The 17,034-nt window shown below is 38.5% G+C and overlaps 2 protein-coding genes across 2 annotated transcripts in view; both read right to left on the bottom strand.

Annotated features, from left to right (window-relative positions):
• EMC2 (ER membrane protein complex subunit 2) overlaps positions 1-17,034 on the bottom strand; it is a 292,907-nt gene that overhangs the window by 71,871 nt on the left and 204,002 nt on the right. The gene's annotated exons all lie outside the window — the stretch shown is intronic.
• Positions 1-17,034, bottom strand: part of TRHR (thyrotropin releasing hormone receptor) — a 553,356-nt gene that overhangs the window by 438,736 nt on the left and 97,586 nt on the right. The window lies entirely within an intron of this gene.

Here is a 17,034-nt window from a genome sequence, read left to right as displayed (position 1 = left end):
ACAAGACTTTCTAGCACTAACACCAAAAAAAGATATCTTTTTCATCATAGGGGATTCAAATGCAAAAATAGGAAGTTAAGAGATATCCAGAATAACAAGGCAACGACTAACAAGAGTTTTGTGAAGAGAACTCTCTGATAACAACACGCTTTTCCAAAACCAAGAGATGACTCTATACATGGACATCACCAGATGATCAATACTGAAATCAGATTGATTATGTTCTTTGCAGCCAAAGATGGAGAAGTTCTACACAGCCAGCAAAAACAAGACCCAGAGCTGACTGTGGTTCAGATAATGAGTTCCTTATTGCAAAATTCAGTCTTAAATTGAAGAAAGTAGGGAAAACCGCTTGGCCATTCAGATATAACCTAAAAAAAATCTCTTATGATTATACAGTGGAGGTGAGTAATAGATTCAAAGGATTAGATTTGGTAGACAGAGTGCCTGAAGAACTGTGGACAGAGGTATGTAACACTATACAGGAGGCAGTAACCAAAATCATCCCAAAGAAAAAGAAATGAAAGAAGGCAAAGTGGTTGTTTGAGAAGGCTTTACAAATAGCTGAGAAAAGAAGAGAAATGAAAAGCAAGGGAGAAAGGAAAAGATATACCCAACTAAATGCAGAGTTCCAGAGAATAGTAAGGAGAGATAAGAAGGCCTTTTTCAATTAGCAATACAAAGAAATAGAGGAAAACAACAGAATGGAAAAGACTTGAGATGTTTTCAAGAAAATTGGAGACATCAAGGGAACATTTCATACAAGAACGGGCATGATAAAGGACAGAAACAGCAAGGACTTAAAAGAAACAGAAGAGATTAGAAAGATGTGGAAATAATACACAGAACTATACAGAATAGTTCTTAATGACCTGGATAAAACACAACAGTGTGGTCACTCACTGAGAAATGGATATGCTGGAGTGTGAGGTCAAGTTGGCCTTAAGAAATATTACTACAAGTGAAGTTAGAGGAGGTGACAGAATTCCAGCTGAGATATTTAAAATCTTAAAAGATAAATGCTGGTAAGTGCTGCACTCAGTATGTCAGCAAATTTGTAAAACTCAGCAGTGGCCACAAGACTGGAAAAGGTCAGTTTTCATTTCAATCCCAAAGAAGGGCAATGTCAAAGAATGTTCAAACATTTCTTAGGCAGTAGCACAATTGCTCTCATTTCACATGTTAGCAAGATTATGCTCAAAATCCTTCAAGCTAGGCTTCAGTAATATGTGAACTGAGAACTTCCAAATGTACAAGCTGGGTTTCGAAGAGGCAGAGGAACCAGAGATCAAATTGCCAACATTTGTTGCATCATGGAGAAAGCAAGGGAATTCCATGAAACCATCTACTTCTGCTTAATTGACTATGCTAAAGACTTTGATTGTGTGGATCAAAACAAACCGTAGAAATTCTAAAAGAGATGGGAGTACCAAACCACCTCTCCTGTTTTCCAGAGAAACCTGTATGCAGGACAAGAGGCAATAGTTAGAATCAGACATGGAACAGCTGCTGCTGCTGCTAAGTCTCTTCAGTCGTGTCTGACTCTGTGCGACCCCATGACGGCAGCCCACCAGGCTCCCCTGTCCCTGGGATTCTCCAGGCAAGAACACTGGAGTGGGTTGCCATTTCCTTCTCCAATGCATGAAAGTGAAAAGTGAAAGTGCAGTCGCTCAGTCGTGTCTGACTCGTCGAGATCCCATGGACTGTAGCCCACCAGGCTCCTCCATCCATGGGATTTTCCAGGCAAGGGTACTGGAGTGGGTTGCCATTTCCTTCTCCACATGGAACAGCTAACTGGTTCAAAATTGGGAAATGAGTATGGCAAGGCTGTATATTGTCATCCTGCTTATTTAACTTATATCCAGAGTACATCATGTGAAATACCAGGCTGGAAGTATCACCAGCTGGAATTAAGATTGCTGGTAGAAATATCAATAACCTCAGATATGCAGATGATACCACTCCAATGGCAGAAAGGGAAGAGAAACTAAAGAGCATATTATGAGCAAGAAAAAGGAGAGTGAAAAAGCTGACTTGAAACTTAACATTCAAAAACATTAAGATCATGGCATCTGGTCCCATCACTTCATGTCAAATACAAGGGGAAAAAGTGGAAGCAGTGACATATTTTATTTTCCTGGGCTCTAAAATCACTGTGGATGGTAACTGCAGCCATGAAATTAAAAGATGCTTGCTCCTTGGAAGGAAAGCTATGACAAAACTAGACAGCATATTAAAAAGCAGAGGCATCATTTTCCAACCAAGGTCCATATAGTCAAAGCTGTGGTTTTTCCAGTAGTCATGTACAGATATGAGAGTTGGTCCATAAAGAGGGTTGAGGAAATGATGCTTTCGAATTGTGGTGCTAAAGAAGACTCTTGAGAGTTCCTTGGACTTCAAGAGTATTAAACCAGTCAATCCTAAAGGAAATCAAACCTGAATATTCATTGGAAGGACTGTTGCTGAAGCCGAAGCTCCAATACTTTTGCCACCTGATGTGAAGAGCCGACTCATTGGAAAAGACATTGATGCTTGGAAAGATTGAAGGCAAAAGGAGAAGAAAGGGGAAGAAGATAAGATGGTTAGGTAGAATCACAGACTCAACAGACATAAATTTTAGCAGACTCCAGGAGATAGTGGAGGACAGTGGAGCCTGGCATGCTGTAGCCCATGGGGTCGCAAAGGGTCAGACGTGACTTAGCAACTGAACAACAACAACAGATGTCAGTATACCCAGAGCAGAGTAAAGTGATATGAAATTGGAAAGTTGGTGAAAAGCAACTTGGACCATGTAAAGGATGTTGGACTTGATTCTGTAAGCAATAGGGAGCTGTAAGAGTAATTGACCAGACCAGATACAGCTTTTTAAAGATAATCTTAGCTGCTGCTGATTTAGTCACAACCACCTGTGGGCCATTAGGCACTGAAGGATGAAAGGCTTTAGAATCAGAGAGTGTGGGGTTAGAGGCCTTGTGCCACTAGCTGATTATATGATGTTAAAGAAGAAACTTAATCTTCTGAATCTTAATTTTAGATTAATTAGCATCTGGAAAATGCAAACACCAACATCTATTTTTCAGGGTTATAGTAACACTCAATAAGCATAAAGTCCAGAACATGTAAACAATAAGTAGCAGTTATTGTCACTTCTCATATTATTGTCTTTTCTATTTTTTATATCGCCACTTAGTTTTCCCTCATCTTCTGATTTGGTTGACATTTATTGGATATTTATTGTATGCCATGCAGAGATGAATATTTTACAAGCATTTTCTCATTTAATCTTCAAAACACTCCTCTAGGCCAAGTATCGGGGCCTCCCAGGTGACTCAGTAGGTAAAGATTCTGCCTGCAATGCAAGAGATGCAGGAGATGTGGGTTCGATCCCTGGGTCAAGAAGATACCCTGGAGGAGGGCATGGCAACCCACTCCAGTATTCTTGCCTGGAGAATCCCATGGACTGAGGGGTCTGGTGGGCTATAGTACATAGGGTCACAAAGAGTAGGACATGACAGCCACTGAGCACGAGGTCAAGTATTATTGTTATCCCTTTTTTGAAGAGATAGATACTAAAATGTACAGATTTGAGCAAGTTGGTCAAGATCAGACTTTTAGAAAAAGAACTATATGCTCCTTGAGAGCAGAAACAAATTTTAAGTATCTACCACAGGTTCTAGCCTAGTACAATATAGGCAGTGGATAACCATTTTGTATGGATCAAAGAGTGGATGAAATTCTCATTTAAAATTTCAGAAAATGAAAAGAATCCACATAAAAGTCCATAAGAGAGTTAGAGAAATAACTTCTAAAAATATTTTGTTGAACTACAGTTGATTTACAATGTTGTATTAGTGGCAGGTATACAGCAAGAAATAACTTTTGAAGTAACAACACAAAAATATATTTTGGTCTATTTTTTCATTTTGACTATATGGATCAGTATAGCAGGTAGCTGTTCCTGAGGAAGAAATCACTCCAAAACAGTAATTTAAAACAATAACTCTTTATTATCATTCACAATCCAGTAGGTAGTCTTTGTGGTTCTTCTGATCAGTATCAGCTTGACTGATCTCTGCTGGGTTTTGCCATGTAGCTGTGGGCAGCTGGCCAGTTGGCTGGCAGCTAGATAATCCAACACGGTGTATTAGTTTCCTTTGCTGCTCTAAATATTGCCACAAACTTAGTAGCTTAAAATGGCACAAATTTACTATCTTGTGGCTAGGAAGGTCAGAAGTTTTGACTGGACTAAAATCAAGGTATTACACTTTCCCAGGCGGCATTAGTGGTAAAGAACTCACCTGCCAATGAAGTAGACATGAGACAGGTTCGATCCCTGCGTCAGGAAGGTCCCCTAAAGGAGGGCATGGCAACCTACACCAGAATTCTTGCCTGCAGAATCCCATGGACAGAGGAGCCTGCAGGCTATGATCCATGCAGGCACACAGTCAGACACGACTGAAGTGATTTAGCACATAAATTCAAGGTATTAGCAGGACTGCGCTCCTTCTGGAGACTTTAGAGGAGAGCCTGTTTCCTTGCCTTTTCTAGATTCGAGAGGTCACCTGCATTCCTTGTCACATGGCCAGCAGGAAAGCATCATCAGTCTCTGACTTCCACCCTTGCTTCCATTCTCACCTCTCTAGCTCTCATCTTTCTGTTTCTCTCCTATAAGAGATACAATGAGATTACAATGAACCCACCCAGATAATTCAGGATAATCTCCTTTTGTCAAAATCCTTAATTTAATCACATCTTTGAAGTCTTTTTTGTCTTGTAAGGTAATATATTTATAGGCTCTGGGGGTTAGGATATAGATATCTTCATGTGGAGGGGGCTTATTTTACTTCCCACAGATGCCTTTCCTCACATTTCTGGCAGCTGTCAGCCTGTCAGTCAGGATGCTTGAGTTCTCTTCCCCCAGCATGATAGCTCAGGCTCATAAAACATGATGACTCAGGGCTCTAGCTCAGCAAGAGGTCAGGCTCCAGCAAACAAGTACTCCTCATGTCTCTGCTAGTATCACATTTGCTTATGTCTCTTTGACCAAAGCAAGTCACATGGGCTACTCAGATTCAAAAGGTAGAGAAATATACTACAGCTCTTTATGGGAGGATCTGTAACATCACCTTAAAAAGATTTGAATGCAAAAAGGGGAAGAATTTGTGGTGATTTTTACAATCCACTATAACTAGCATAATACATAATAGAAATCTTCTAAGACAAGCCTATCACTAGTTAGAGCAAGCCAAATCTTTGTTCAGTTGTTTCCTCTGCCTAGAATGCTCAAAACACTTTCATATCTGTTTGTATCCTTGTTATCATGGCTTAGATGTAATCACCTCCAGGATGACTTCTCTTTGTGCTCTTACCATACTCAGTACTTACCCCTGATACAGCACTTAACACACTGTATTGAAATTACCTGTTTATTTTTCTGCCTTTCAACCTAGACTGTAAGCTCCTTATGGACAGCAAATGGATCTTAGTAGCTCTTGCTTTCCCAGTGACTTAGTAATGTGCCCTGAATGAAGTAGGTTAGTTAGAATTTATTGAAAAAAATGTATGAACAAGTGATCTATAAACTCCATCCCTCACATACTACTGTTTCCTTAAAATATAATTATATTTAATGAATCTTTAATCCTTTATTTTTTCTACATTGGCATCTAGACTTTCATTAATAAACTAAATAGGAAAGAAAGGAATGACTTGTACTAAACACTAGTTGCAGGAAAAGTTTTCCTTGGACTAAGAAGTTAAATTATGATTTTGGAAGCTTAATATCACAAATTGATTGTGTGATGTTTAGGAAATCCACAGTTTGTCACCAAGGGTGCTGATTTGCCAAACAAGAGATTTCTGAGGCTGTCTTCAGTTGGATGGCCGGTCAAAATTAGGAATCTAAGGCTAACTTAACTGGAATTCCTTCAAGCTAAATAGAAAATAAAAACCAAGGTCTTTTGGAATATTTCCAGAAAGGTCTTACGGGGCTGCCTGATTGCTGTTAATACATAATACAGATAGCAAAGATTTCTGAAATTACATGACTCAAGGGCTAAGATTCCAGAGCTACAGACACAACATGAGTAAGCAAGCTGCTCTAAATTGCCAGTGGAATTAAGAAATCAAAAAGGAGATGGTGAGTTACAAGAAACAGAGCTTGTTTGTGGGAGAAGTCATTCTGCATGCCTATAAGCAAGAAAGCCAGCTGTAATGTAAGTTAAAGTGTACAGTTTGTTAATATGATGAAATAAGAACCCATCCCTACATTTATTCTCCAATATAATGTTACAATGGACCACACCTGGAATATGTGTGGATGCCCTGTATTTTTATCTCAGGGAATGAATATTTTTATAACCTGAGTTATAAAGGACAAAAATGAATAAAAACAGCATTTAAGTCCAAAGGGAATCAAGTTAAAGTTTAAATATCTTCAGAGTGTTTCTATCCCAATGGTAAAGCTGTCACTGTTAACGCACTGAATATTTTACAGAAGCTTAGTTAATCATGCCTTGAAACATATAACCTATTAACAACAGTAACAATAAATTCTGGGCTTTTTGAGTTTCTTAATTCTGAGTCTTCAAATAGACTATACCCCAAAAGGGACATTCATGTTTATTTGAAATTCATTTATGAAATATCCACCCAGGCAAGTTGATGCACCAAATAAATTGTCATTAATGTTGAATTTTTATATTTAAAAACCCAAAGACTTCGTTCTCTTAGTCCTCACAACAACCATGAGAGGTTTATTATTATACTCATTTTTCAAATGTACAACGTAGGGAAGAACATTTAGCTAACTCATCCAAGGTCATATAGTTATCCTATGATATACCTAAATTTAAGCAAGTGATTCCTGAACCTATTTTCATAACCTTAGCACTACACTGCTTGTTACAGTGTACTATGGCCCCCATTCTAAACTGAATGTTTAGCATGGATACAGTTGTTTCAACTTAAATATTTCTCGAGTTTATGTTAAGTGTGAATTTTATTAGCCTTTTCCTTGAAAATTCACGGAAAACGTATATAAAGTAGTGGTTTCTCAGTCTCACAATTTCTCTTAAAATAGTTTTACAATTGCCACATTAACCAACAGTTTTTGTTGTGGCTCAGTTGCTAAGTCACGTCCAACTCTTTGCAACCCCATGGACTGCAGCATGCCAGGCTCTTCTGTCCTCCACAATCTCCTGGAGTTTGCTCAGATTCACAGCCATTGAGCCAGTGATGCTATCTAACCATCTTATTCTCTGCTGCTCTCTTCTCCTTTTACCTTCAATCTTTCCCAGCATCAAGGTCTTTTCCAATGAGTCAGCTCTTTGCATCAGGTGGCCAAAGTATTGGACTTCAGCAATAGTCCTTCCAATGAATATTCAGGGTTGATTTCCTTTAGGATTCACTGGTTTAATCACCTTGCTGTCCAAGGGACTCTCAAGAGTCTTCTCCAGCACCACAATTGGAAAGCATCGATTCTTTGGCACTTGGCTCTCTTTATGGACCAACTCTCAAATCTATACATGACTACTAGAAAAACAATAGCTTTGATTATATGGACCTCTGCTGGTAAAGGGATGTCTCTGGTTTTTAACATGCTGTCTAGGTTTGTCATAACTTTTCTCCCAAGGAGCAAACATCTTTTAATTTCTTGGCTGCAGTTACCATCCAGTGATTTTGGAGCCCAAGAAAATAAAATCTGTCACTATTTCTACTTTTCCCCTACTATTTGCCATGAAGTGATGGGACCAGATGCTATGCTCTTAGTGTTTTGAATGTTGAGTTTCAAGCCAGCTTTTTCACTCTCCTCTTTCACCCTCATCAAGAGGTTTTTTAGTTCCTCTGCTTTCTGCCATTAGAGTGGTATCATCTGCATATCTGAGGTTGTTGATATTATCCATGAGAGGCAAGTATAAATCTGCATCCACAAACTCAGATGTGTAAGAAATAACATCTATTCACTATCATTGTTTTTATTTAAATCCTTGTTTAAGCCTCTCTTTTGTTTAGCTGACAAGAGATTCATTCAGGTATTATGGTACATCCCTTCTCCAGAATTATTAGGAGGCCAAAGTCTTACATAGCACAGGACTATTCGGGGTGGGGGTGAGGGGAGTCCCTTAGTCATTATTCAGTATCTCCTTATCCCATTTCCAAAGCTTCCTGTAAGTCTTGATTGCTCTGCTGCTTCCATGGCTCATGTGAGGGTGTGAGACTCATAGGCAAGTTTGGGAGGCCCCATACGTGGACCATTCTCGCTTGGTGCTCCAATTTCAGAGATGTTGCCATATCTCCAGGATATGGTTAGAAAATGTGCAAGCTTCCTCTCTGAATACATACTTCTGATCATAGGCTTCAAATTTCTCTCCAGCCTAACCAAACTATTTTTTTCTAGATCTCAAAGGGGCCTCATTTCCCCTCATCTCTTTCAAGAACACCTGGCATAAACTCTTTCAAATTGAGGGTAGGTATTTATAAAAGTATCTTGAACTCAAAGAATTTCTTCCTTACACTGTCAAAAAAAAAAAAATCCATGTGGCAAGAAATTGCTAAAGTTCAAGTTCTCTCCTTAAAAAGGAAGGATGGAATAAATGCATCTGTACAAATTAATATTTCAGTGAATCATCCTTCCCTCAAGTTATAATTGAAATGATGAAGTCACAGAATTCCACCTCACGCTCTCACCAATGGCTCTCTGGGAGCATTCAAACTATTAAAGAAGAATAGGTAATGTCACTCAGCTATTTAAATGCTTCTGTATTTTTTTAACTCTATTTGTTTATTTCTAACTGTATAGTGAACATATTCATTGAATGATACATGGACCTTCCAACTTAAAATGTCTGCTACTAATTGTTGTATTTGCTAACATTCATTGAATTTGAGTTTTCACTGTGTCAGGTACTGGGTGAAATACAAACTATTCATTATTCTTACATCATAACATAACATATACCATACCATAACATAACAGTATTCCCTGAGAGCAACTGAATTTTCTCTCAAAGCCCTACAAAGCTATGAGGTCCCATGGAAAATAAAGATGAAGTGAAGTTTATTAAATCTCTTAATGATCAGATCTTCCCCCAACTAGTGGTAAAAGGGAAAGCTTATAGGGAAGACTATTGGCCTGGGATGCAAATTAATGAGTGTAGTGTTATTTTACATCCTAATTGACCATCTAGACTGGTGGACCCAAGGAACCACTGGTTGCACAAGACTGCTCACTTTGCAGAAATGCTCACTGTAGTCCGAAATCTTAGGGGGAGATCTATAGAGCAGGACAGAAGACAAGTCCCATGAAGGATTATGGACAAAACCAAATTGTGGATGAATTCCCATGATGGGTTATCTCTCACAGTCATCAACCTTGAGTACAGTGGCAGCTGAAATATATTGCAGGAGAGAGGAAAGCACACCAGTTCATACTGGCATCCCCCACTGATACAGGACCAACAGAACAGTATTTGGGCAATGGCAGTAGCATGTGACTCCTGAAAATGACAACTAAACAAATGACCTTAAAAATTAGGAAAATGAACTCTATCAATAAGACCATTCTCTAATTTTTATGATTTTTCTTTGTACTTTTTGTTTTCTCCCAAAGTCTCCTATAATGAATATGCTCTGGTATTATAATCAGAAAGCAAGTTTGTTGGTTTTGAATAGCAGTTAGATTTCCAGGCAATCAACTTAACCTTCTAACCTCAAAAGGATAAGTAGCTTCTTACCTTTCCTTTTATTCTGTAACCTGATATTCTAAAATCATCCTGACTTGTAGTATAGAATTAAGGAAAAAAAAAATAAACACAGCCTAATCTGTAGCACTATGATCCCACATAATGACTAGGCTTTGATTATTTTTTTCCTAATTTGAGAGGAAAATGTCATGAAATAGCAATTGGACAGAGAGAAAGCATTGAAGCAAAAGCATTTTGACATTCTTGATTGAAAAAGTACTATATAAATGGCTAAAGTGATGATATCATTCTTGAGAAGGTATGGGGGGAATAGATCGGTTAATAACTTCCCTGGAAGCAGTCAAGGCCTACTGTTTGAGAAATAATTATTAACTTCATTGTTTAACATAATGCATTCCTTGGCCTTAATACTAATTGAAGAAAGTCATAATCTCAGGATACAACTGTGCCAAAATGTCAATATGTTCCTGAACCAATGCAGAGAAGTGACAGACTGAATAAACTGCACAAGAGCTGACTATATAAATGATGTTGCCATAGTTTTTTCCAAACAAAAATGTATGTTCACCTCACAGATTCAATGCCTCAGGCCTGAAATAATAAAAGTTACAAGGTTCTTCAACAAATAAGTTTATAAGAAAAAGGGATGGATAAGATACATTAGATGAAGAGAAACTGATAAGGCATATTTAGGGGAAAAATAAGCATAGTTAAAACAAAACACTTTGACTTGGGACACACATCTGGGTGATGAAGCTACAAAAAAAAGATAAAATTGAGAAGTGATTACTATAAAATACAAAAAGTAGTTACTATTGAGAGGATAGAGGAATCTAGGAGGGATGTCTGCAATGACTGATAAAATACTTCTTCTTTACCTGAGTGGTTATATCAAGGATGTTTACCCTATAATAAGTCTTAAAAATTAAATTATTAGCCTTAATAATTTAATTATTTCTTAAAATTAGTATGTCTACACCAAAAAACCCCCACATATATTTAGTATTAAATCTTACATTTTGTAAATTCCAACAGTGGTTGTCAACTAGAATCACTTTCCCCAGCCCTTTTTCCTCATCTAGGGAGATTTGAAAATTTGGGGTGATGGATAATGCCAAAATTAGTAGTCAGAATTATTATGAGCTCATTTTTAGTGGTCATTATTACTGGAGGAGGGAGAGGAATTATAGGGAAAAGGTCCATAAACATGCTTCAGACCCAAAACATCCCTCCCAGATGTGTCAAGAGTGTCACCTGTGTGAAATTAACAGAACAATGATCACCTACTGCCCCATTATATCACATCTATTTCATAATGTTTGTTTCTGCCCTTTAAGAATGAAAATACCGTGTGTGTGAGTATAAAAGAACTATTCTGTCCATTTTTAGGCTGAAGAATTCACTTCAAAGTTTTGCAAAGTGTGATTTGATTATATATGGTTATGTTCATGAGCTTTAGAATCAGTTTTGTGCAAGTTACTCCATCCTTCTGGAATTCAGTTTACCTATACATAAAATGAGAATAATATTAGTATCTATGTGTATAAATAGCCAACCACCTCAAAACTTACAGCTTACACTAATCAGCATTTCTTTTTTCTCAAAATTTGGGCTGGACTGACCTCAGCTGGGCTTCTATAATCACCTGGCTGGGGCTGATAGGTTAGGATGGCTTTGATTGGGATATCTTGGCTCTTCTCCAAGGTATCTCATGTCTCCCCAGAAAGCGCCAGCCTGTTCACTGCTCGTGGCAGAAGTCCAAGAGTCAGAAGAGAAACATACAAGCATTTTTTTTTTTTTTTCAAATCTTTGTTTGCATCAAATTTGCCTTAGCCTATTTGGGCCAGGGTAAGTGAAATGGTCAAACCCCCAGTCAGTGTTGAAAGAAATCGTTAAAGGGTGTGGATTCAGGGATGCCCCAGTCAGGAATGTATCTCCCTAAAATTTACACCCAAAGATGATGGTATTAAGAGGTAGGGCCTTTGGGAACCCTCATGAATGGGATTAGTGCCTTATAAATGAGGGTCCAGAGATATTCCTAGCCCCTTCCTCCAGGTGAGAAGCAGAGAAGATACCAGCTATGATATCATTGAAGAATTGATGCCTTTGAACTGTGGTGCTGGAGAAGACTCTTGAGAGTCCCTTGGACAGCAAGGAGATCAAATCAGTCAATCCTAAGGAAATCAACCCTGAATATTCATTGGAAGGATTGATGCTGAAGCTGAAACTCCAATACTTTGGCCACCTGATGCGAAGAGTCGACTTACTGGTAAAGTCCCTGATGCTGGGAAAGATTGAAGGCAAAAAAAAGAAGAGGGAGGCAGAGGATAAGATGGTTGGATGGCATCACCAACTCAATGCACATGAATTTGAGCAAACTCTGGGAGACAGTGAAGGACAAGGAAGGGTGGCTTGCTGCAGTCCATGAGGTTGCAAAGAATCGGACACTACTGAGAGACTGAACCACAGCAACAACAACATGGAATTACAGCAATGTCTGAATTCAAGACTGTTATTTCTTGAGAAATTTTTTCAGTAGTAGAGACTTTGGAAACTTCACAAAGTTATTGAAAGTTTATTACTTATGTCTGAGTTGACTTAGTTTGAACCTCTTGAAAAACTGCAAAACAATGAGGAAATCAGCATGAAGAACATGAGTTTTCCTAGAATCTTATTAACAACAAAATAGACTCTTAGTTAAAAAAATTTAATGTGAAGGTTATTTCTCTCCAATGAAGTTCAACAGACAACCCTGAAAACTTTGAACTTGAACCCCAATAAGTTGAAAAGTACACAGAGGTTTCTGAGCAGAGTTCTCTGTATGGTCATAAAAGCATATCCTCATTTTTAATTAAAAATTGTAAAATGACATGGTATTACTGGACCTTGAAAACAGCTTGAAAAAGTTTTAAGCAAGCAAAAGTTTTCACTGACCCTTCAGAACATGCACTGGCTCTACCCACAGTTTTATTTTCATGACTAAGCAGGAAATGTGCAGACATGTGTACACAGAAGTATATTCAGTCAGGCTGCATTAGCAGAATGTGTCTGCAAAGAGAGAAGTTTGTGATACCTGGACAGTAGGAACACAAAGGCCCTCTCAAGTTAAGTGAACACTAAATAATTCCCTTCCCATCAATTGTTTTACAAACTTCGCTTTCCATCAGAAAATATACAGGCCATAATATAGATTACATTATCAGCTTTGTTGCTAAAGACTTGCCACTAACTGTGTCTTAACAAATTAGCACGAATGTTTAAAATGACACAAATCTTACAGTTCTGGACATCTGAATTCCTAAAATGAAGGTGTCAGCAGGACTACCTTTCTTCAGGAGGCTCTAGAAGAGAATGTTTCTTTCCTTTTCTTAGCTTCTAGATACCGCTTGCCTTTCTTGGCTCATGGCCCCTTCCTCCATTTTCAAAGCCACTGGCATAGCATTTTCAAATCTCTCTCTGTCTCTCTCCATCTGCTTCTGTGAACACACCTCCTTTTAGACTCTGACTTTCTTCTTATGAGGATCTTTGTGATTATATTGTGCTCAACTAGATAATCCAGGATAATCGTCCCATCTCAAGATACTTAATCACATCTGCAAAGTGTCTTTGAAATGTAAAATAGCATATTCACAGTTTTCAGAAATTAAGAAGGGGGTGCATTATTCTGCCTACCATTCCTGGCCAAGATGATTAGATATTTTAAATTATACAATCAATAAGCATTTCTTGACTATTAGCTACAAAGAACTGATATATCAAATGGAGAAAGTAATATATGGCTCTTCTAATTTACAAGTCTATTTTAAAGATTAAAATAATATGGAACTGTGTTTACATTCTGCATGCATGTAGAATGAAGAATATGTCTCAACCAAATTTCAAAATATAATTTATGCTTGAACTTTCATTTGCCAGGAGTAGCAGTAGGTTTGGTTTTTATTTCTTCAAAGCCTTAGCCCTCTCCAAATTATAATTCCAAGGAAGCTCTTGTGCTTAATATTATCCAGAAAAGAAAAGTATTTAATATGGTAGAGAACTACTGAGAAGAAGCTGGATTTGACTTGACTGGTCATGGCCAAAACACGGAAGCTGAGACAAATTGTCTTCTGCCTTCATTGCCATTCTTTGAGGAAGGGCAGATCCATTCCTCAGTGTAACAGTCATTCAAGGGGGTTGGAGCTCCCAAGATCAAAGCAATTTCACTTCTCTCACTCAGCCACTTCCATAGGATATACTGTATCAGGCAATAGGCCTGAATGAAACTTGGGCAGTGTTGGTCCTAGGCAAAGAGGTTTCCAATCATTTTACCCAGAGATGTGATGGGGAATAAAATCCCTGTATGCTGCCCACTGCTGTCTTCAGGGTTTCTTCACAGAGGTATTGTGCCATGCCTCAGTGTGGGTTGACCCCTAAGTATGGCCTTGGATTTTAGATCTTTGGGGATTTTTGTTCCTCAGGACAGGTCATCCCCAAGAAGAGCTCAATTAAAGCTGATTTCAGTGCTTGCTGCCTCAGACATAGAAAACCATGCTCACTCTTTTCCTCCTTCTAATGGCCATATAAAATGTCAATGAGGAGCCTCAATTTGTCATTGTTTTTTTTGTTTGTTTGTTTCACTTGGTAAATTCTTTTTCTCTCTTTGGCGTATAGTCACTCCCCATAAAGAAAGATATTTGTTTTTAAGATTTATAACAAGTGATCCTCCTATTAAAACCAAATAAAATAAAGTATCAAATACTCACTTGATCTAAATAATGTTTAGTTGCTTCAAAAATACACATGTTGGAAGGTTTATGCCTAAAGTTATGGCAGGAAAAACAAGAGGCTTTGTTTCTCCAAAGTTATACATGGTGGTTGTAAAACACTGAAGCAGGGTAGAGGGAGGGTGGCCATGCTCCATGAGAGAACATGAATTAGTGTTTAGAAAGCAATATTAATACAACTACCACCAAACTGATACCTACAACAAGCATGTTCATTGAGTACTAGCTAACTCTTCCAGAGTGAGGGAGGTGAGTGTAGGAAGAAGACGGGTGTGGTGATGTGGGTTGGGGTTGGGGAGTGGAGAGAGACAAAGAAAATGAATAACAACAAGAACTGGTGGGAAACCAGATCTAGGTTCTAATCACAATCTGGGATTGGACTAGTAAATCCCAATACAATTTACTAGTTGTATAATCTTGGGAAAGCTATAGCTCAGAGTCTCAGTTTCCTTACCTATGAAAAGGGATAATGCTATCTTCTTCATGGATGATTATAAGGGATATAAGAGATTATTTTCTTAAGTACAGAACTAGTGGTTGATAAGTATCAGTCATTCGTTGGTTACCAATCTAAACGAGAAGACAAGTTGAGATGGAGAAGAGGAACAATGGAGGTATACTTAGCAAGGTCAGGGAGAGAAGGAGATACCAGCACAAATTCTATTTGCTTGAGATATTTCTCCAGGACCAGCATGTTTCTCTCCTTTTAATGCTTAATATTTTTACAATGAAGTCATGATTGCTCATAAACTAAGAGGTAAAAATCCCATTGCTTCTTGGAGACAGAACAAGTATAAAAACAGTCTACAATTACTAAAGTGACACTCTGAATGATAAAAACCAGTTTCCACAGAGACATGACAGGTTTTTCACAGAAACCACAAAAGCTCACGGTTTTTATTTCATACGAGTCATAAACATGTGATTTTATTACTCTGGGAGAAGGAGACTGCTGCCTAACGGAACTGTTATATGAACAATCTGCTTCCTGATATGGGATTATTAATACTAACAGTATACCCGGGGGCATGGTACTCTGAGTCAATTCAGCATTCTACTCATGTCAACTAGGAGAGCAGGTTCTTCTTACTGTTCAAGGCAGAATCATCTAAGAACTAAGAACCACATTGGTCCAGCTCTCCCACTTTGCCAACAAGGGAATTAAGTACTGAGTTTCTCAATCTAGGTTGGTAACTTATTCAGAACCCACGCAAAAAGGAAATGACATGGCCATGAGGCACACAGAGGCCTTTTCCATGAGGTCAAAATGACTGTTATTATTCAGTCACTCAGTCGTGTCCAGCTCTTTGTGACTGCATGGACTGCAGCACACCAAGCTTCCCTGTCCTTCACCATCTCCCAGAGCTTGCTCAAACTCATGTCCATTGAGTTGGTGATGCCATCCAACTGTATGGATGCAGTCATTCTAAAAGCCTAACATATTTAGAACTTCGATAAATACTTATTGAATGAATGAACTCTAACTTTCAAATTAGCTCATTTTCCACTCCATCTGGCTACTGTACCTCTTCTTAAAGATAACTTTGCCCCTACAGTATCCAACCCTCCTATCCTGCTTCCTTCCCTCTGTACCTAACCCCTTCTTGAAAAAATCATTCACACTTTCTGTAGATGTGCCATGTTCTCCCAATCCCCTTCCTATGACACTGCCTTTGCGATGCCCACTATCTGGATTGTCCTTCTTTTCCTTCCACCTCTATTCACCTAGCGAGGAGGGTCTATTAGACTTGGCTTGGGCATTATCTATTCCTCAAAGCCGTTCAAAGACTCCCCAGTCCTTTGAAGGCTGGGATAATGCACTTTCTGTGTGCTCTCATAGCATCCCTGAGTTACTTGCCAATTGTCACAGTCTGAGGTGGCCTTGTTTATTCAACTGCATTCCTCTTTAGACTGTAAGTCCCCTGAGAACAGGAACCAAGTGTTATCTACCACCGAAGCCATAACGTCAATGGAGCCTGATATACAGTAACAGCTCAATAAATATCTGACAAAAGACTAGATGAATGCTACTAATTTTCATACAACTATCTACAACTCTGGTGGCCTGTCTCTCAAAACAAAAGTAAAAATATTTCTATCTGATGTTTCCAACCACTTAAGTTTGATTAAGAAAAGTGGAAGAGTGAAGAAGTAAGTCATACCTTCCCCTTCCCTGTCTTAAACCAAATATAAGTCCCTACCTAAATAGGTTGAGTCCTTGAGCATGCTTTTAGCACCAATAATGGGAGGGTTATTCCCACTGTGATACAAAAGCCTTTGGAAAACTAAAGGTGGGGAAGGTCCCGGTATCCTCTTTTCCCCAAGTTACTTAACAGGATTAAACCACATCCAAACCAGCAATTCCTTTGAGATGACTTTCCAAGGCTTGGTATCTGTGACCATGACTTTGTAACCTAGGAGGCCTTGCTTCTTTCACATGCCTCTACCTCTACCTCTAATATTTTCACCAACTCCATTTTAGGACATTTGGGGGGCAGTATTTTTTAGTAAGTATCCATATTAGTTCTCTAGGGCTGCCATAAAAAACAAGAAAAAAAACACACAAA

Source organism: Giraffa tippelskirchi, chromosome 6 (genome assembly GCF_054371585.1).
Source record: "Giraffa tippelskirchi isolate mGirTip1 chromosome 6, T2T-mGirTip1v1.2.pri, whole genome shotgun sequence".
In the NCBI taxonomy this organism is placed as follows: domain Eukaryota; kingdom Metazoa; phylum Chordata; class Mammalia; order Artiodactyla; family Giraffidae; genus Giraffa; species Giraffa tippelskirchi.
The sequence above is the reverse complement of the archived record's forward strand: the minus strand, read 5'-3'. Positions and strand labels throughout refer to the sequence as shown.